Source organism: Marmota flaviventris, chromosome 16 (genome assembly GCF_047511675.1).
Source record: "Marmota flaviventris isolate mMarFla1 chromosome 16, mMarFla1.hap1, whole genome shotgun sequence".
In the NCBI taxonomy this organism is placed as follows: Eukaryota; Metazoa; Chordata; class Mammalia; order Rodentia; family Sciuridae; genus Marmota; species Marmota flaviventris.
The window spans coordinates 765,001-786,344 of NC_092513.1; the positions used below are offsets into that span (position 1 = coordinate 765,001).

The 21,344-nt window shown below is 42.8% G+C and overlaps 1 protein-coding gene across 5 annotated transcripts in view; it reads right to left on the reverse strand.

Moving 5' to 3' along the window:
* Atp9b (ATPase phospholipid transporting 9B (putative)) overlaps positions 1 to 21,344 on the reverse strand; it is a 256,120-nt gene that overhangs the window by 99,590 nt on the left and 135,186 nt on the right. The window lies entirely within an intron of this gene.

The window sequence follows — 21,344 nt, forward strand, 5'->3', positions numbered from 1 at the left end:
ACAGAGTCAACAGGTTCCAACTCGATGAATGTTTTTCATGGTTAAACCTAGGAACAGTCCTTTCTAAGTGGAAATCTGTACCGAAGCCTCATCAGCCTCCTGGTCAGAAGAGTGACAGAAATACCAACATCTCTCTTGGGAAAGGGCACAGAAGCCACAGCTCTGCAGCTAATAGGACCTGAGATACACCTAAAAATCTCAGAGCTGGTCTGTCAAGACTTCCTGCTGGGAAATGAAGTACCTTGCTTTAGCTGGGCCAGAGCAGAAGGGAGAGATGGCAAGACTGCAGGAAGCCCTGGCCTTTCTCCAGGGGACTCATTGCAGATAACTGCAGTAAAATATGCAGGCAACGGGGCCGGGGTTGTGGCTCAAGGGCAGAGTGCTTGCCTGTGCTAGCACGCGTGAGGCACTGGGTTCGATCCTCAGCACCACATAAAAATTGATACATAAAATTTTTTTTAAAAAAGGTATTTAAAAAATGCAGGCAACAATGCTTCAGACAAGGATGGTGTGCGATGAATTCACTTTCACGAGATGAATTCCAAACTAGCAACTAATACCTAACACATGAGGGCTTAATTTTTGGTTTACATTGCTTAACAAATTTAAGCTGATCAATTTGTTCCCCTTTAGCCCATTTCCATTTTACAAAGCGTGCTAGATGTCTTTTCCCCTGTGCCTGCCCACTCTATCCCACCTCACTGTTCTGCTCTTCTAAGGGTCCATGTGGCTAGCCAAGGACCCAGCTCTTGGCAGCTGCCTACCTCTTTCCCAAGTCATGCCTCCTGGGCCCACTGTTGCTCACTGCTAAAGCTGAGCAGCTCACTGAAGGGTCCCAGAAAAAATGAAAGCATGTTCACTCTTATAATCAGATGCCTATTGCTGAACTTTCATTAATGACTTAACTTTCCATTAGGGTCATGAAATGTCTTCCTTTACCATTTTTATTTAATCGTGGCAAAACTCGCTCAACTGACATGAACTACTACACTTTTAAGAACAGACTAATAAAATGACTACCTGCTACCCAAGGACCCACAGGAAGTATATTCCCAACAGCTGTCACAGCACAAAGCCCTTGCCTTCCCCCACTGCCTCCTCCCAGCTGACGGCTGCAGAGGCTCCTCCCTTGCGGAGAGCAGTTCACCCTTTCCACTGAGCACCAGGATGAGTCTCCTTCTCTGAGGAGACTATGCCTGGAACCCAGGCAAGAAGGGCCTTTGAGACAGCACAGTCAGGGGATTCTAGCAGGGCACGCCTCTCCCATCTGCAGAAAAGTTCAGCCCTGCAGGAACTCCTCTGGAGCCCAGGCTTTCAGAGGCCACCCACTTCCTATGTCTCTTCACAGTGTCTTGAAGTCACAGCATTTAACTAAAGATTAACAGCTTTATAAAACAATGCTCTTAAGAAAACAGCAAGGTTAGAAACATATCCCCCTAAAGGATACTCACATAACTTACATGACAAAAATTCCAAATGATAAAATAAACCGAGGGGGAAATGTCTGAAACAAGCCCTGGTCATCAGATTACTCTTAAACAATGATGCACTGCAGGTAAGCTAATTTTTCTTCAATTTTCTCTCAAAATAAGTATGACATGATGGTAGGAAATGGCTCCATAATGACTAGAATCTAAACAAATTAATTCCTCAAAGACCATTTAAAGTCCCCGCAGTCCACAGAACACACACCATCCTCCTGCCTCCCGCCCCCAGGACGACAGGCTGAAAAGCAGCCTACTGGCCCTGACACTGCTTGCTCTGTGGCCTGGGTTCAGAATGGCCTGTGCACCATGCAGGAACACTCATGTGCACCTCTCTGAGGTGCAGCAATTTAATTTGTTCTGTTCTAAAAACCATGACCTTGGCTTCAGTTCTCATGATTGATAGGGGGTTGGTGCATGAGAGGATGGAAGGTGGGCAGCCAGTGCCTCTGCCCTCCTGTCTGCTGGCACCCTCCTGTCTGCCAGGCACCATGCCCCACACACTTAAGCATGCTTTGTGAAGCTCATGAAAAGAATCTGGTTCCAAGACCCACCCCTGCCTTCCCACAGGATTCTGCTGTCTCTTGGGACTCAGAAGGTGCTCAGCAGGTACCTGCCTGGGAAGTTCTCTTGGACCTCCTACCTCAGGCAGACAGCATGCACACAGTATCTGGTAACTTAAATACCTGTTCCTACACTCTTCTGTCTTGCTGACATGATGAAAATATATGGATATCTTTAAAAAAAAATTTTTTTTTGTAGTTGGACAATACCTTTATTTTATTTATTTTTATGTGGTGCTGAGTATCGAACCCAGCACCTTGCACATGCTAGGCGAGCACTCTCCTGCTGAGCCACAACCCCAGCCCCTATATATCTTTTTGATCTGAGTTTTAAATTTACTTTTTATTTCAAAAATTACTTTCAAATCTAAACAAAATTGCTTCTGTACAGTAGACTATTCTGAAACTGTGGATTTCATCCTTTTGGGGACTGTTTCATTTTATAAAGAGGCAGCTTTCTTTACCAGGAGATCATGTCACATCCTAGCCTTTTCCCAGTTCACTGAGAAGCAGCATCTGAGGGCAGGGAAGAGGAAGGGGACCAACCTTGCTGCATCCCCAGCTCTGGAGGGGGGTGGGTGTCCTGGGCCATTAGACAGGTGTGGCAGCCTGGGGCCTGCCACAACTCACTGTGAAAGAGCAGAGAGGCACAGGGTCTAGATGTGGCCAACAGCCTGGAAGCAGTCACTCTGTGCCTGAACATACAAAGCTAGCACAGCCTCCATATCCCAGACATCCAGGGTGAGGCTGCATCCTGGTGGCAACAGCAGCAACCCACACTGGTCTGAGAAGCACAGCCTGCCACTCCTGACTCCTGTGCCCTGCACCTGCTGTGCAGAACCATGAGCACTGCCGGCACCCAGGGTGGAAACTGCTCTCCCCACTGGAGAAGATGGTGGCAATCTGACTGACAGCCATCATGAGATTCCTGTAGAATTAGTCACTAACTTTCTCATTCAAAAGAAATGATCAGCTAGCCTAACAGGGCAGATCTTGAGATGAGTGTGTTCAATTATCTGAGTACTACTGGATCTGTAATTAAAATGCAAAGTATGTGAACTCAACATTCTATTGGGTAACCAATTTGGAAATAAAGGGCTTTGCTGCCATTTTCATTTAAAATGAAAATGTTCCATCAAAAAGAAATTCTGTTTATATAGCAGCAAATAGAAAAAAAATTTTAAAGACAACAATGGAATTACATCAAAAAATTCCATGTACCTAGAAATAAATCAAACAAAATTATACGAAACATCTACAGAGAAAAATCACATTATTGAAAAGAATATAATGTACTCACTGATTAAAGACTCAATATTATGAAAATTAATTCCCTCCAAAGCTTTATAGTGATTATATGCAATCCTAATCAAACTCCCTACAGTAATCAAAAGGTATTGGCACAGAAAGGGAACAAGAGACCAATGCAAGCGGAGGCTCAGAGGACCCTTGTGCATGGACACACAGCAGTCCAAGAAGCTGGCCCTGTGCCAGGACAGCAGCCTGGGCACCATGGCAAAGGGCATCTGCCCAAGGAAAAACATAAGCTCAATCCCTGTTCATACATGAAAACAAGGCTGTGGGATGTCAGTGAGAAAGGTAAACACTAAAACCACAACAGATAATGCACAGAGTATTTTCAGGACCAGAGATGATTGACACCTGGATCATATGAGAGTGAAGATCTGCTGTTCCTTATGAAGAGGGAGAAGGCAAGCAATAGAGTGAGAGGAAACAATACATGCAAGCCAACAAAACACTCACATCCAGACATGAGAGAGTTCTCCAGAGCAGTAAGAAAAGAGATGAGCTATCCAGAGAGAAACGGGCACAAGATGGTAATCACCATATGCATGGCCATATTTGATTTATAGAATGAAATAAGAACGGGCATAGCCAAGGCTGTAGAGAAACCTAAGCTCACCTTCATGCCTGGGTAAAGCTACATCTGGTGCAAACACTTTGGGAGACTGGAGTCCTATGACATGAGTACAGATGTATCATTTGACACAGCAATTCCTCTCCCTAGAAAGGCACACAGGAATGCAGGAGAGAACATGCACACCCACATTCAGGGTGGAGTGATTCCCAACTACAAAGGTTAGGAAGAACTCAACAATGCATCCCGTGTGGACTGAGGGCTCCATACAGTTATGGTTTACTCACTCCTGGACATGTGAATAAATCTCACATGTGCATGTCACTACACAGAGGTCAAATACAGAAGAATATGTGGCACTCTATTCCTTTTTTAAAAATTTCCAAGGCGTACCACAGCCATGGGCCCATTAAACAGGAGCATGGTGGTCAACTTGGCGAAGGAGGCTGGGAGAGTGCTGTTTCTGAAGGGGCTTGCTCCTGACGATTCACGTAGCTGTTTTTTTGTTTTGTTTTTTTTCAAGTTTGCCTGCTTCTGGGCTAAGTTGTTAAAAATGGAAAAAAAAAAAAAAAAAATCAAAACAAGTAAAACAGAAAGCAAGTATTATTCTTATTCTGAAGCAAAATCCACACACCAATGAGGAGCTTCTAAGGTGAAGATCACATCTTAAATGCACAACAGCCTAAATTAAAGCAATGGTCACACATTATGTGGAAGAAACTTATTTTAAAGGAAAATTAAATGGGAACAAAACTAGACTTTCTCAAAAGCTACTAAACAAAGAGCATTTCTGAAACTTCAAAAAGTTGAGAGGTTGAAGGGGTGGTATATACAATAAGGTTGTAATACAAAGGTCTTACAAACTACAGAGGCCAAACGTTCTCATCTGTTGCAATGACCTGAACACTCAGTTCATGGCACTGCTGAAACTGCACTGGCCAGGGCCAACATTGAGGCAAGCAGGCACTCCACACTTCAGCAGGGGACAGCGACCCCATCTAGGGAACATTAATAGGAAAGAAATTTCAGTGCAAGCGCAGCAGGCCGCCTCCAACATGGCAGCAGGCGGGAACAAAGGTCTGTAGAGGTTGGTGTGCGCACTCACCCACACCTTACTGACCACGGGGTGTCACAGGGAGCTCCGCGTATGGCTGCATACTCACGAATAGTAGGGCCGATCATGCCCATTCTTCATTTCTGCAGCAGTGACTTTGATTTCTGCCTTTGGATTTCTTAGAGTTTCCATCTCTGACTACATTATCCATCTCTTCTTGGATGTTGTCCACTTTTTTCTATTAGTGGCCTTCACATGCTAATCATAGTACTTTTAATTCCCTGTCATTTCAAACCTTGTGTCCAGAGTCTGGTTGTAATGCTGCCTTGTGGCTTCAGCCTATCTTGTAATGTTTAAAGGCTGGACATGCTGCATTAGATAACAGGAAGCCTTTAGCTGAGTTCATGTGCTTATCTGGCCAGGAACTAAGCTAAGCTTAGTGCTTGCTGCAGCTGCAGGAGCTGGTGGCTGCCAACTCCTTGCTTTGGTCTGGGCCTAAACATTCCTCCTAGAGATCTCTGTGTCATGCTCCCTCCCTTTTGGGTGGCATCTACATTCCCAAGCAAGAGCTGGTGTGAGGCAAGGAGGGAGGAGCATGCTGTCATGCTGTGATGAAGGGTCAGCTTAAATGGGTCTGTACCCTGGGCTGTGCCCTTTGCAAGTAGTCCTCAGCTCTCCCCAGCTCACTCTACACTTGATGAGATAGGGAGATGGGAGGCTGGAATGGGAAAGCTACCTCCCCAGGGGCAGCTCTGGGACCATCTTCTCACCTGTGCAGTGAGCCTGTGTCCTGGACATTGCACCACTTGCTTTTCCCCTCCCCTTCCAGAGCCCAGAGGCATCCTTCCTATAATTCACCTTGAAACTGACTGGTTTCTGGAGGTCAAGCCAGGAATGTGCCCCAGCCAGAGCCTGCAGCCTCCAGGTCTTGCTCACACACTGCATTGTGCACGCACTCCAGAAATCTCTAAGACCACCATCTGATGGCTAGCTTCTTCACAGGGCTCCTGGTTAGCAGGTGCCAACTGCGACTCTCCAGAAGTGCCTGGGTCTTTCTAGACTTCAGAGGGCTGTTTGCACTGACCCCAGTTCTGACAGGTCTCAAAAAAGTCAATCACCTTCTGCTTGCTCAGCGTTGTTTCTGTGGTCTTTTCATGCCAAAGTTGTGCTGGTGCTATACAAAGCGGGTGATCCTAACACACTCTTGCCCCTCTTTCAGCAACAGCAGATGTCAGTGCCAAGACCAGGGGATGTCTGACAACAGAGTAGAGAGACTCAAGTCCCAGAACCACTGCAAAGCAGAGGCCAACAGGTGTTGGACCTGATCTGAATACTGGCTCAAGGTGGGGTCAATGTCATTGCACTTTGGCTTATTCTAATTCACTTCCTATAAAACCTTTCAGCAAAACCAAAGATCTGAGTCACTGCTTCTACATCTGAATAGCAGAACATGGCAACTTGGCAATCACTGATAATCTTTCTAGGAAAGATAACCTTTCTAGAGCTGCTGCACCACAAATCAATCTTTCAAGTGTTTTCTACCACAATTTTCCACCCACTTCAAACGTTTTGCACTTACTTCACTCTGACAAGGAGGAGTTTCCTCCTCCCTCAGGAAGTGTGAGCAGGTGAGGGCTCAGGACCACCCACCTCTGCATCCTACCCCTGTTCTCATCAACACGATGTCCTCTGGATGGCTCCTGCCCCCTGAGGGATTTTTCCTCATCAGCCATCACCTTTGTCTTTCAGGAATCTTCTGCCGACTCCTTGCTACTCCCATGGTCTACATGCATGACCACTTTTTTCTCTTAAACAACACAATGGCCTCAAGCCTTAGGACATTTGAGGACACGTATCTCCTGCTCCCTTGTCATCTCCATGCACCTGGCTTCTGCCTTTGTCTCCTCAAAGTTCTGCTGACCCAAGATCAAAGCACTCCAAAGAGAGGAGGATGCATAAATTTATCATGAGAGACCAGCCTCACACTCGGAGGACCGAACACTGAGACCCCCTTCATCTACGCTTACCTTGCACTGTCCCTTGAGCTGCTGTCAGCAACCCCAACCGTGCCCTGGCTTCTGGAGGTACACTGGCCAGGCTAATAAGCAAGTTTCCATGGCAAGCACCCATGCCAATGATGCCAAGACGTTCAAATCCCTACCTTCGCCATCTACCTAACAGCATCTGGAGCTCTCCAGACCAAAGCATCAACCTGTGAGAAGTTTGGAGGCAGCAGATATCACTTTTACAGGACAGATTTGATGTGCAAAATTTGTTTTCAAAAATAAATTTCTATCTAATGGAAAATAATTTAGTCAGATCCTAGTTAACTCTTTAAAACTAGCAATTATCATTTCAGATTTACAATAAGTTACATTCAGCCTTTGCAACTCCACGTCCCCAGCCCACACCTAAGTTCTAGGAAAGTGAGTGGAAATTTGTAGAGAGGCACCCTTTGATGCCACTAATCCATGGGACCTCAGCTCCTGCTGCTGCAGTCTTGCCACGACCACAATGCCACAATGCCACTCCTCACTGCCATGGAGCCATGCAGCCTGCTGGCCAGTTTCTAGTTGGCCACTCCAGGAGTACAGAAGCGTGTGGCACTCCTACATGATTTGGAGCCTATGGGGACCTCGGCAGGCTGAGCAAGGCTGTCTTGTCTATGCTTGCAAATATACTCCAAGGGCTGGCTCCCATGGGCTGCTCACCTCCCAGAGCCGAGGGCAGGACCGAATTAATGAATCATCTCATTTTGACAGCACATCCCTGCGAGTACCACAGAGGCCAGTACCCCAGACCCACACCTGCCAGGGCTGCTTCTGCAGCTTATCTCCTTCTATGACAGGAAGGTTATGAGGGGCTACGTGACTTCCTCTTTCCCTTCTGCTGCTTATCCCTAAAACTCTATATTGATTCCCCTTAAGACTTGGCCTCTTGAATCTCAATAGTACCCAGCTCTTCTAAATCAAAATTCTCAGCTTTCAAGACAACTGTCAATATTTTTTTTTAAAAAAAATCTATTTAGAAACACAAAAGCTGAGCATATTATGTTTTAAAACCCCTGGTCCTCTGTGGCTTCTGACAATGCTTCTTGAGCATTTATGATGTGTCAGATAATGTGTCTTCTAAAATGTTGTCCATGTAAAACACAAAGTGCTATAAGCTCCCACATGGCATAAAGATTAAGTATTCACCAAAGGTGCAAGGGCTCTACTGAGACAGAGCCGAGATCCAAAGTTAGTTAGAGCACAATGGTCCCAAGTCCCTGTTCTTAATGGAGCTGTTGTAAAGGATCTCAGCATTCTTCCTGCCTCTGCTGGAGTAGCACAGTCATCCTGTGCATAAACGAGGCCAGAACCTTGGGCCTCAGGAGAGAGACAAACACAAAAGACCGCTGGCAGTTTAAACTTGGTTCATTAGTATGAAAAACAGCTTATAACCAATAATTTATATGCAGTTAATTGATATAAAAGGATTATAAGCACAGAAGAAACACTTTACATTAACTAGTAACAGCAGCAAAGAGCTTGGCCTGTATAGAACCAGAACTAAGAGATCAGAACTCAGATCGAACAACCTAAAGCAGGCTAGACCAATGACAAGCATAATCTCCCACCCTCCAAGGGCAACAAGTAGATGGCCACTTTTCTTTGAAAAACTAGTATTACAACACTAATAAAAAGGCAAATCGACACATATGTACTCCTTGAATATAAGGGGCGGGGTGGAAAACTATTCTTTATTCACTCCTAAGACTTACACACAGACATGTCTTTCCAGAGCAATAATTCTGCTTTATAAAACAGGCTCAGACCCTGAGCCCCACTGATCTTTAATGTAATGTATGCAAGCAACATAACATAGATACTTAAAAAAAAGTCCAAGAAAAAACTTGATTTTGTTTCAATGAATCAGCACCCATAAATCCTCTCTAAAATTGTTATGATTCTTTATCCAGAAAGTCAGGATTTAAGAACACACCCCAGGAGAGGACAGGCTGCTGGTTGAAGAGGTCAAGGGAACTTCCAGTCTGATCTTCTCTGAGGTCCAGAAACAATCAACAGTGGCTCCTGCCTGGTGATGGGGCGGACACACTTGGCCCCTTGGAGACATTGGGTGCCACCCACCCACCCTCATCCAAAGGGCAGCAAATGCGTCACATGAGACTGAAATGAAGCCTCAGCATAGTGATTTTTCTTTATGTTGTCTGGAATTAAAAACATATTAAATTGATCCATTATGAAAATTCTGTTCTCTACATTGTGTGTTTCAGACCATGTCTATATCTTAAGGCTATGAAACAATTTTTGTAATTGTAATAACGAAACAAATTATTGACTTTAACTTAAGAAAATTGTTGCTTGAATGACTAAATATTCAACCAAAACAAATGTCTCTAAATTGCATCCTACACAACTTGCTCATTTCCACAGGTTAATGTAGTGATGCTTTATTTGTGCTTTTTCCGTTTCTAATTTTTACATCCTTAAAATCAGTGGTGGGAGAGTGTCCCTGGATCACTTTAGCAATTATATGATTCCAATGTAACAAAGTATGAGCTATCAACATTACTATGGGGGAAAAACAATTCACATTAGCACCAGTAGCAAAGTTAACAGAAATCTGGCTATGTGCTTCAAAGTCATAAGTTTGAATTCTAGGCCTAGCTTCCTAAATCTGTTCATGAATTTTGAGGTTACTTAAAATTTGGAACATTTAAGTTTTTTAAAAACTTAGTAATTTTGATGCCAGCACAGCAAGTCATATCTACAAAAACTCATTATTTGTTAAGGGTTTACTATATGCAAAAGATAGGGAAAGAGGCAGAGGACAAATGGATCTATGATGAATTCCTCCTTTTGTTTAGAATCTCTTTAAAGGCAGTGCTAGTTTCTAATTTCTAAAAGATGATAGATGCAACTGGTAATCACCTTAAGTAAGGATTACCTTGTCTAATGAAGAACAGACATAGAAAGGGAGGGTACCACACCTGCAGTAGATTCCCCATTTGGGTTTACAATGATAGTAATTTGGAGGTATTGGCAGGAGAGAGATTGAAACCTACGTTTAGGATTTTGTTTCAGTATCCATATTTACCCAGGGTTTTCTATGAAAAGATCGATTCTCTCCCATAGTGTATTCAACCTATCACACTGGCACAGAAGTCTACACAGATGTGCAAAAACAAAGAAACAAACAAACAACAAAAAACCCTACAAAATACTGCTCACCAAGCAGAATGCAATATTCGACACCAGAAGAGAATCTATTACTTTGAACCACACTGTCTCTTTGATTACACTTGCCTCAACTGAAGACCAATATTATTCCATCCTCACCCAGAAGGCTCTCTTTAGTGGTGATGATTTAAGAGGTTCTAAGACACATTTCATTGATTCATTCAGTGATTGTCTAAGGAAGGAAAACAGGCAAGGGTGAGCTGGTGCAGGACACTGGGGCACAAATGAAATAAGGAGGAATGCAGGCTAGTTATAGTGAAGGGGTTGCTCAAATGAATAAATACATTAAGGCTAAAGGTAGATAGGTTTTTTCATTGTCAGGGACAGGAGTTACAGTATGGAGAAAACACTAGAAGTAACCCTGTGGACTTGAACTGGAACTGGAAGTATGTCCGAACTCTCGGTGTTCAATATACACAAAGTTAAAAAAGACTTACACTAGGTATGCATCCATCCATCATCCATCCATGTATCCACCCACCCACACACCTGTCTATCCATCAATCCATGTATTAATTTGTCCATCCACCCATGTACCCATCCTTCTGTCCACCCACACATGCATGTGTGTATCCATCCATCCGCCCATCTACCCTACACATTCATCTGTCCATGTATCCACCCACCACACATGTATGCATCCATCCCACACATCCATCTCTTCATGGATGAATAGATGGCTGCATAGACAGACAGATACATACATACATACATCCGTCCCTCACTGTGTGGATTAAGCACCTGGAATCAGTGTATCTCAAGAGTAATGAGCACATCCAACACCAGACTCTAACTTCTTAATACCATTTTTTGCTGAAAGGAACCCAGGCTTATCCTAGGACTGGGTAAAGAAAGTACAACTCTGATTCCTCTTTTTGTGTAAGAAAGAACAAAAAATACTATGATGGGTTCATGAAAATGAGACACAGAGCCAGCTTAAAGGAGTTTCCACAGGCCAAAGAGAAAGCACTACGAGCTGCAGTGAAAGCTGATTTTAGTTACTCTTGTGAAGGAGTGGGCAGGGGAGAGAAGAGACCCTCTAGTGCAGTGAGATGGAGAGGCACACAGCATGATACTTCCTCAAATGTGAGGTCTGGCCAGAGTGAGGCTGTGGAAACGAGGTGTCCCAAGTGGACAAGAACCAGGTGTGCTGCCAGTCGTGGCATGGATTTATTTAGTAAATATTTACTCAAGTTAGCACTTTAAATTTGTCTGTTTTTTTTAAAGATTCTTCCTTGCTGCCAAAGAAATAACTATCAAAAAAAAAAAAAAAAAAGAACTAACATTTTACACTCAAAGTTTATCAAGTCAAAAAAAAGTCTATATGAACAAACATATTTGTGTGTGTGTGTCTATATAACCGAATCAGTTTAAATTCTCCACCATTAGGGAAAAAACTTGTAAAAAATTAACTTTAATTTCTCGTGTTCACTTTTTAAAAAAAATATTAATTTTTGTGAAATAGACTTTTTTCAAAAAATAAGAATGATCAACCAGGCAGAGTGGTGCACACCTATAATTCCAGCTACTCAGAAAAATGAGGCGGGAGGATAGCAGATTCAAGCCCAGCCTGGGCAACAAAGAGGGATCCCATCTCTCTAAATTAAATAAAAAGAGCTGGGGATGTAGCTCAGTGGTAGAGTACCCATGACTTCAATCCAAGTACTAGGGGGAGAAAAAGGACACGAAGTGGCTGTTTGTTGCAATTCTGTCTGTAACTGAGAAATTCAAAAGTTTCAAGGTAGTAGATGTAATTAACCAGTGCCTCAGGGATGTTGCCCTCCTTCAAACTGTCACCCATACCTCATACAAAGTCTACAAGTCTCAGCATCAGCACAAAAACTGATTCGGTTATATAGACACACCAAGATGTTTGTTCATAGTCCTTTTTTTTTTGTTGTTTCCTCACCCAGAACCTTTATGAGATTTCCACCGCAACAGACAGCAACTTTCTGAAAGGCCCTCTGCTGTGGCCCCATTTTACAACAAATCCTAGCAATTCAATTCAACAGGATGCTTACTCAGCCTGCTGATCCAGCTAGCCTACACCCCTGCTAACCTCAATGCCAAAGCACAGCCCACACAATGCCCAGAACCGCACAACAGGGAGGGACACTGAAATTCATGGAAACATCCGGTAGGTCTTTTAACAGCCACAGCGACAGAAGTCACACCAAGTCCCTGAGGTGTGTCACCTCATCTCAGTACCCTCAGCAGGGCAGCCAGACCACTGGTGAGGCCAGCACACTGTGAGACAGGACTCACACAGGTGACAACCAGCTGGCAGTGTAATCGGTCTGGGACAGCATACCACAAAGGCCACCTGACCTCAGGCTGAGGCTGCTGCATGTGGGTCTGTTCAAAACAGAGCTTGGTGAAGTCACCCTTTAATGTCAAGAAAATCAAATTAAACATTCACAGCTAGAATGCACTTCTAGAGGTTGAGCAGACAACTGAGACCAGATATGTTATGATTTGATTCTGAGGAATACCTAAACACAAATACTACTTAGAAAAGGGTAGCCATGGAAAGAAAAACAACATGAACTATCCCTAAGAAAAATAATGCAATCATTCAGCTTGTAAGACACTGCCAGAGGCTTAGGAACAAGGTGACCAGGATGGGCCCCAGCTGGTCCTGTCAAGAGGGAAATGTGTGGTGCTGCAGTCAGAGTGTGCTGGGGTCCTCAACACAAGCCACAGGCAGGGTGGCCAGGCAGGAAGACTGCACTCATTGGCTTCCCCCTCCCTCAGTGTCTCCACAAGGACAAGTACCCACCCGACTTCCCAGGGCCAAATTAGGGTCAGGGCTTCTCTAAGAGGAGGGGGCCGCTGCCCAACTGAGCCCCACTCAACTGGACCTTGGCAGAAGGCAGTGAGGAAACCACAGTGCCCTCCCTTCTGTCTGACTGCTGGCTTAAAAGGCCCCAAGGTTGGCTTCTGACCCCCTGCATGTGTACATGATGATGACAGGCAGTGACCATACAACATTTCTAATACACACACCATCCCAGTCTGGTAGTTTACAGAAATCACCGTGGGAAAGTGGTATTTACTCAGAGAACTTCAAAATAACAGGAAAAGCTCCTTATCTCACTCAGGTCCTCACTAACAACATGAATATCCTCTCTGGCCCACTTTATCCAAGTGCACACAGGGGTTCTGGACAACATTGGCCTTTTGCACTCCTAGTCACATTAGACATTTCAGACCTTGCCATCAGAAATACCTCAAAATGACCTGGCAGAAGAAATACTTAGTTTTGCCATCCATGATAAGTAAGTCATTATTACAAGTTCCACACACTTCTGTTTTCATGGACTTCAGGTAAGGAATTAAGGGGTTCAAAAAAAAAAAAATAAATAAATAAAGACAATTAGGAAAGTATTCATCTGCTTCTTGGGTAAATTACCATCTGTTAAGAATTTGAATTACTACAGTAGCTATAGTTGTTAAGGGATAAGGAAATACTACCAAATAAGCAAAGCATTCACTTTAATAAATTTATGCTTGTATTTCCTGTTTGAAGCATCTGCTTTATAATCAAATTCATATTTTTAGAGAATTTAGAGACAAAATCCAGTTTTCTGCTCTAGGTGTTGTTACGCTCACACAGCATTAAGTCCCAGATACTACCATCAAGCATTACTTCTTAACATTTAGTATTTTGCATCTGTATAGCTTTCCTAAATAATAAGCCCACTTAAGCTCAAACTGCACATGAGGAAGCCTGACTTTCAGTTGTGCACAGTGTATTACAGTGTGCTAACCATGGGAGTGAGGGTGGAAGTGTGCAGGCAGAACCCAAGGTCACATGCATCCTGTGTGCTGCTGCAGAGATTCATGGTAGGTTTGTGCTGTGGTCAATCTTCTTCTGATAGGGCTTTGGACACTGTGACTGTTAATCTTTTGAATGTAGGTTGTGATACTATATACTACAACATGTTAATTCTTTTGTGAAGCATATTTTTAAACAAGTATTTGAATTTGAAAATATTTTATTACTTAAGAAGGCAACTATTAGAAATATGGGGTGCTACAATTCTACGCAACCCTCAGAGAAAAGGAAGCTATTCTAAGATTTTATTATAAATCAACAAAACTCTAACAATATTAATAAATTGCCTTTTTTTAAAATAAGAAAGCTATTCCCCAAACTGCCTTGATTTCAACTTGCAAAATATACCATAGCTGGTTGTATTTTGCTCTATTATCTAAAAATGCCTTTGCAACAATCCAGACAATGAGAAGTGGCTCTAATTCATGTAATGGCACATGTCACCTGTCTCTCTGTCAATGAGACATGTAAAAGCATCTTTTTATTAGAAACACAAATCAATATACCCAAGGGATTACAATAACTGCTTGAAGCAATTTGCATTATTATTTCATCCTTGCTGTTCTTGCTCTGAGCAACTTATTATTATGAACGGCATGAAAATGGCAACCTGTCACAATTGATTTCTCTTAACCTCCTCTAAGAATTCTTCCCTCTTAGGTGTGATCAAGTATCACCTTATAAATATGTGTAAGGCTAGGTTCTATAAAGAAGTCCATTATTCCAAGTTGTAGTCCTTGTAATTTAAACTTTCACCAAATATCAATGTAAAATTGCTTAGTAATAACAACTTTTGATTTGTTCAAAGTTTCACAATAAAACTTCCAACTCTGTGTAGAGCCCACCTCCTCACTAAGCACTATGCTGAGGGGAAAATTCCAATTCTGAGCTCTAAGAGCTCATTTTTATCCTAGATAAAATTTTCCTCCTAGATCTAACAAAATGCTGTAATTTATTTTTAATCCCTTTCTGGATAAAACATGTAACCATTTCTTTAAAAAGTTCTAGTAAATTCTTATAATAGGCATTAAGTTTTTTTTTTTCAATTATGTCACACAATAAAATTAGATTCTAAAACCAATTCTAAAAACAAACCCCAAATAATCAAATTGGGATATCTGCCAGAGTCACTGAATTTAGTTACACAGAAATTGTTTCCCACCTTAGATTTCAGTGACCAAAACAGACATTCTCAATTTCTAGGGTACGTCGGAATCCCTACAGGTGGCTGCACCCCATTTCTGACTCAGGAATTCTGGGGATCCCATAAGTTTGCCTTTTCAGATCCGGCCCAGGGACAGGATAAGTACTGGGAGATGCAATGCTACTGCCAACCCAAAGCAGTGAGGAAGGGTGGCAGGGTGGGAATGTTCTTCATTCAACTTTTTAAAAAGCGTATTTAGGGATGGTCCCATATCCACAGCCACTGGAAAGACGAAACAAGTAAAAACATGCCTGGGCCAAGGCTTGGGTTTCAGAGTGCCCATGCTGTTTTCCTGGGTTCTGCATGTCTGAAGCATTTCACAGTAAAAGAGTCCCTATGAAGATCGGGGACAACGTCCTCGTGCTGACAGCAGGCTGAGGGCTGCCTTTCCACTGGCTTGACAGATGCCAAGGAAGCTAAGAGTGAAGACTGTGGACTGCCAGGGCCTGTCAAGCACAGGCCACATGAATCTGCATATGCACACCGCCTGGCTTTTTCTTCTGATCCAGCCCAGAGACAGGATCAGTACTGGGTGATGCAATGCTACTGCCAACCCAAAACAGTAAGGAAGGGTGGCAGGGTGGGAATGTTCTTCATTCAACTTTTTAAAAAGAACATTTAGGGATGGTCCTGTATCCACAACCACAGGAAAGATGAAACAAGTAAAATAGTGCCTGGGCCAAGGCTTGGGTTTCAGAGTGCCCACGCTGTTTTCCTGGGTTCTGCATGTCTGAAGCATTAACACCTTCTGTGGAACTGGCAGAGAAGACATCTAGTACTTCTACCCAGTTAGGTCAAATTGCATGAAATTCTATTTTCCTTTTTGCATTTTTTGTCTATTTCTTATTGGGGGGAGCAAATCCAACAACTGGGATTCCGGCAGGGCCTCTGGGCTTGGCTGTTGATAATAGTAGTTATTTCTTTTTTAAACAGCTAGAGAAGAACAAGGTAGCCAACATAAAAAGAAAAAGGAGAACTGACCAAAAGATGCATGGGGATGTCTGCTAAGAGGAATGACAGATTTAAAACATAATTCATGAAACCACTGATGATACTGGCTGAATGTCCCACATCTACCTGCTCAACTCTGGGGATTACAAACTACAAACTCTGGTCGTCAAGGACCCTTCAACTTGAGTGGGGAAGATGGGCTGCCAACCTAAGCCAAGGGGGAAGGGATGGGATTCACAATGCTCTTCCCAGCAGTGTGGTGGGAGGGGGTGCACAATAGCAAACAGCATTGTCAAGACAGAGCAGGCAGATCTTAGGGCTGCAGAGTGGGCAGAGGGCTGGCCTCTTATGGAGCCACTTGGACCTAGTTAACAACAGCTACTGCATACTTGGACCTGATCTTTTTAGGAAAATGCCCGATGAGCTTTACATTGCTGCAGGAGCCACAGAACCAACATATTAGAAAGAGTCCATGCATTTAGACATTCTACATGTCTACAATTATGTGCATCATTTTCTTTTACTCTTAAAGCAATGTGATCCCAGAGAGAAATGTCCAGAAGCAGGGTCACACCTATAGTAGAAGGCAAAAGACACTACAGGCATCAATAAGCAGCAGAACAATAACAGAGTCACTGAGAGGATGTGCAATCTTTATAGAATTCCATATTTCTGCTCCATCCAGGAATAAAGGAGAAAAATCAGCAAGCAGAGCATTTGTTAAACTGAATTGATTCTGTGAGAGTCCACAAGCAATTGAAGAGTATGAGACTGCTACTGTGTCCCCTTGAGAGAGAAGGTCCTGGGAAATAGAACACATGTAGGAACAGTCGCTCTGCCTTTGCAGGTTAGCTGCAGCAATACCAGGATGCATCCTTTTATAAGGGAAGGTAGACTGGAAAATGTGAACACAGGTGTGCACTTGGGTGCTGGCACCTCCCCTGCATGAAGCCCTCCTGTCACTGCATTTTGCCTCTTTTTTGGGAGGTGGGAGTATAGGGGAAAGAACCTAGGAGTGCTTAATCACTGAACCATATCCCCAGCCCTTTTTATATTTTATTTTGAGACAGGGTCTGGCTGAGTTGCTGAGCCTGGCTTTGAACTTTCAATCCTCCTTAGCTGCTGGGATTCCAGGCATGCACCACCATGCTGCCTGTACTTTGCCTCTTAGTGCCAATAGCTACCTTACTTCCAGATGTGCCTAGTCTGACCACATCTTCTGCCTTTCTCCTTTTCTAAAAGTCTTGCCCTTGGGCTCCAGGGGGCCTCTGGGCTGCCATCTGTATGGTTATGTACTATCACTCACTTCACTGCCTGTGCCCTGGGGTTGCTGTACTCCTTCAACTACTTTTCTCTGAAACCTGCTGCTGCCGACCTGCAATTTTGGACCAACTCAGTGTCTATTGTTTTGTGCCTGCTTTGGGGCTCTTGTCCTCTGTTTGTTACTGGCTCCATTATAACTTTAACTCCAAGAACAGCTAGGTCCCCAATATTACACAAAAGAGCTTAAATAGGAACTTAACAATTTTACAAATTTGCACGGTCCTCGCATTTACATACACTGTAATGAAGGTAGAAAATAAATGAAAAATGAAGAGAGTGAAAATAGGGAAGAAAACAAAAAAGTAAGAGGGAAGGGGAGACAAGAAGAGACATAATGATTGACTGTAAATATTTTTTAGCAATCAAAGAAGCCATGTCATATTTTCAATGGTAGTCATATAATATTATGTAATTTTCTTTTAAGCTAAAGACCTTTTGTCCTTTTATGATAGTATTAATAGTACCGTTATATTAATTTCTCTAGCTAGAAAAAATAAATAAAATGGGAGTGCCAGCCTCTATTTGCCGGCTTTCTCTTATGATAGGATCACTCCACTTTTTTTTTTTTTTTTTGGTACCGGGGATTGAACTCAGGGGCACTCAACCACTAAGCCACATCCACATCCCCATTTTGTATTTTATTTAAGAGACAGGGTCTCACTGAGTTGCTTAGTGCCTCTTGCGGAGTTTGGCTTTGAATTCGCAATCCTCCTACTGCAGCTTCCTGAGCTGCTGGGATTACAGGTGAGCGCCACTGTGCCTGGCAATCCACTTGTTCTTTTTCAAAAAAATTTTTAGTTGTAATTGGGCACAATACCTTTATTTTACTTATTTATTTTTATGTGATGCTGAGGATTGAACCCAGTGCCTTCGACGTGCTAGGTAAACACTCTACTGCTGAGCCAAAACTCCAGCCCCCACTTGTTTTTAATCAACATTCTTTAGGCTCTCTTCTCCTAACCCTGACCCCAGATCCCCCAATGTCACATCCTCTTATCACCCTGAGCCCCTAGAGTCTCCAGTGCTGATTTTGGCAGGCTACTGAACCTACTAGCCTTCCCTGCTTTCCCCTAGGGAGCACCACAGCTGACACCTACTGTCACTACTGCCCCCTCCTGTGATACTCCCTGGTTATAATTCCTCTGCATGACCTCTTAAACACTACATTTTGGGGGATTCCACAAGGTCTTTTTTCACACTAAAGAGAAGCCCTGAAAAGCTAAAGTCATAGCCATGCTGGAGGTAGTCACTAGTGCTGCTGATTCAGTACCTACAGCTCCCTCCTGCATGGGAAGCAGGACTGTTCTTATCTGGCTTCTTGAGCAAAGCTGAGGCCTTTAGTTGTTCTGGTCAATGAAGTTGTTCTGGTCACCTGTATTGCTTACTAATAGAGGCCTTAAGGGTCAACATGCAATGTGCTAGTTTATCTTACATCAGAGACTATGATGAGCAAGCACCCCCCAGCCTCAGTTAGACACAAAACACGCTAAGGGGACCACTGTAGGAAATCACTGTGGTTTGGGGCAGTTTAGGATCCCAGCATGGCTTAGCCTGTTCCAACTGTAACCACTTCTTACTCACTCAAAAATATGTATTTCTAGCTCAAATTACTCTGTTGACAAGTCACTCCAAAACCGAATTTCAAATACTGCCCTATCAACCCACCCCATGTGTGAGACAGTTGTTGGAACTGTGAGGGATGGTTTTGTCTCTCTGAAGAAATCCAATGAAACTCAGAAGAGCAATCTGATTCCCTTTCAGAGTACTTGCACTTTCATTTACACCAGCCTTCCTCAAAGTCCAGAAGTTTGCTGGTTCACTAGCCTGTGGAAGAACACTAGATGTAATCTTCAGAAAATAATGTCTCTCAAACAGTACAATGGTCATCAGGAAACAAACATCACATGTTCCTCTCCATTCACCATACTCCAAAATCAAAACCTTCCCTGGATACCTTCAGCCCATTTATAGCATGCTTTAAAGCCGTTTCTGAATTTTATTCTTATAAAACTAGCATTGAACACTTAGATTTCATTACACATACAAATTTATCTGATCAATTTCCCTCTTAGGGTTATTCCTTAATTTAAAAATTTTTAAAAACTTCAGGCCTAAAAAAAAAAAAAAAAAATCTTCCAACAAATCTCTACTAACGTGCCCTGTTGCAGAGTGCATAGCGCAGGATTTTCCCGTGAAGGCACAGTTCCACTGAGGCGCCACCCTCTTCTGGGAGCTGTGCTATGAATGCACCACTCTACACAAGGGAAGCTGCAGAGGGGCCAGCCAAGGGAAAAGTGCTCCCAGAGTTTCAGGCACTGCTGGCAGGCAGATTCTGGCTGGAGTTGGAGCCTGCCACTGAGGGAGCCCTTTACACCGGGTTAAAAGCCACTAAGAGGCCAAGCAAGGGTTCCACTCCAATCTTGTGAATACCAACAGTGTCCCTGCTAAAACCAAGGAAATACAGAAGGCTAAACATAGGAGAGCAGAAGAGGGAGAGAGATGAGGTGGAAGGAGAGGAGGTGAGGAGGAAGGCAGAGAGGGTGGCCACTGGGAGAATTTAAGAGTACATGGTACTGGACAGCACAGGGTATATTACCTCACATAAACTAGTTAGTAAGTATTTACTGACTGGAGATGATAGGCTGGAAAACATTCCATTCTATAGCAAGTCTATAGATGACATCTATTGAACATCTGTATGGCAAGTTCTTTTCTAAAAGCAACACACATTATCTTGTTTTCAATATGTGGACACGTTCTCCGTTTATAGATGAGGAAATTAAGATGTAGAATTGTGATATGTGCCCAAGACCAAAGGGCAAGTCAGTGGCAAAATCCAGATTCTCACCCAGATAGTGAAACTCCAGTGCCAGAATTCTTAATTGTGATCATAAAATACAAGGTCACTTAAGTTACTATGCATCAAAATTCCATGCAAAGAGTTCAATGAGGTAAAAACAAAGGCTATATTGAGAAAAAAAGTGATAAAGTGAAGAAAAAAGAGGAAGTAAGTTAAACTGAAGAATAAAGAGTTAAACTGAAAGGCAGTCTAACTTTTAAGATATAAATTAAACTTTACACTTAACATTAAATTTATCTTCAAATATCATAAATATAAAAGGTGAAAAGATTAGAGAAGCACTGGACTTATACAGGCACTAGAATATTCTATTTGCTCACTTGAGAAAAAAATCACAACGCTTCCCTGAAAACATATATAAGTATGCATGCGATTCTGTAAATTATTAGTTGAGCAATTCACTTTTAATTAATTTTAACTATTGTAGAATTAGCGACTTTGGTATATTTGATACTCAAAGGTGCAATACTAATCTAAAGAAATCCCCATTATCACAATGAGAATTTATACTGCAGCCAGCCCCTCACAGAGCACACATAGAAGTGGAGGCCTCTGGGCACAGAAAAGCCAGGCACAGGTGGTAAGGTTTTCCTAATCTTAGAAGGGCTATTTTTTTTCAATGGTATTTAGCTGGGGGGGTAGGGGGGAGAGGATCATATTTTGTCTTAAACATGATTTTTTTAAAAAGGATTTTTAATTTGTAATAAATTCCCAGCAAAGACAGCCTTTACTAATAGGTACAGTGTGAGGAATGAAGCCACATGAGGTTGTTGGTTCTACTTAAATATGCAGATTGCACTCCAAGCAAAAGTGAGTAAAGTCACCTTGAAGAAGAACTTGTCATTAGCCATACCTGGAGCACATGTGCCTTTTCTGAGACAGCAACTACTGAGAACTCATACTGACTTTTTGTTTTGATTTACTTATACATGCTGATTGCTTGAG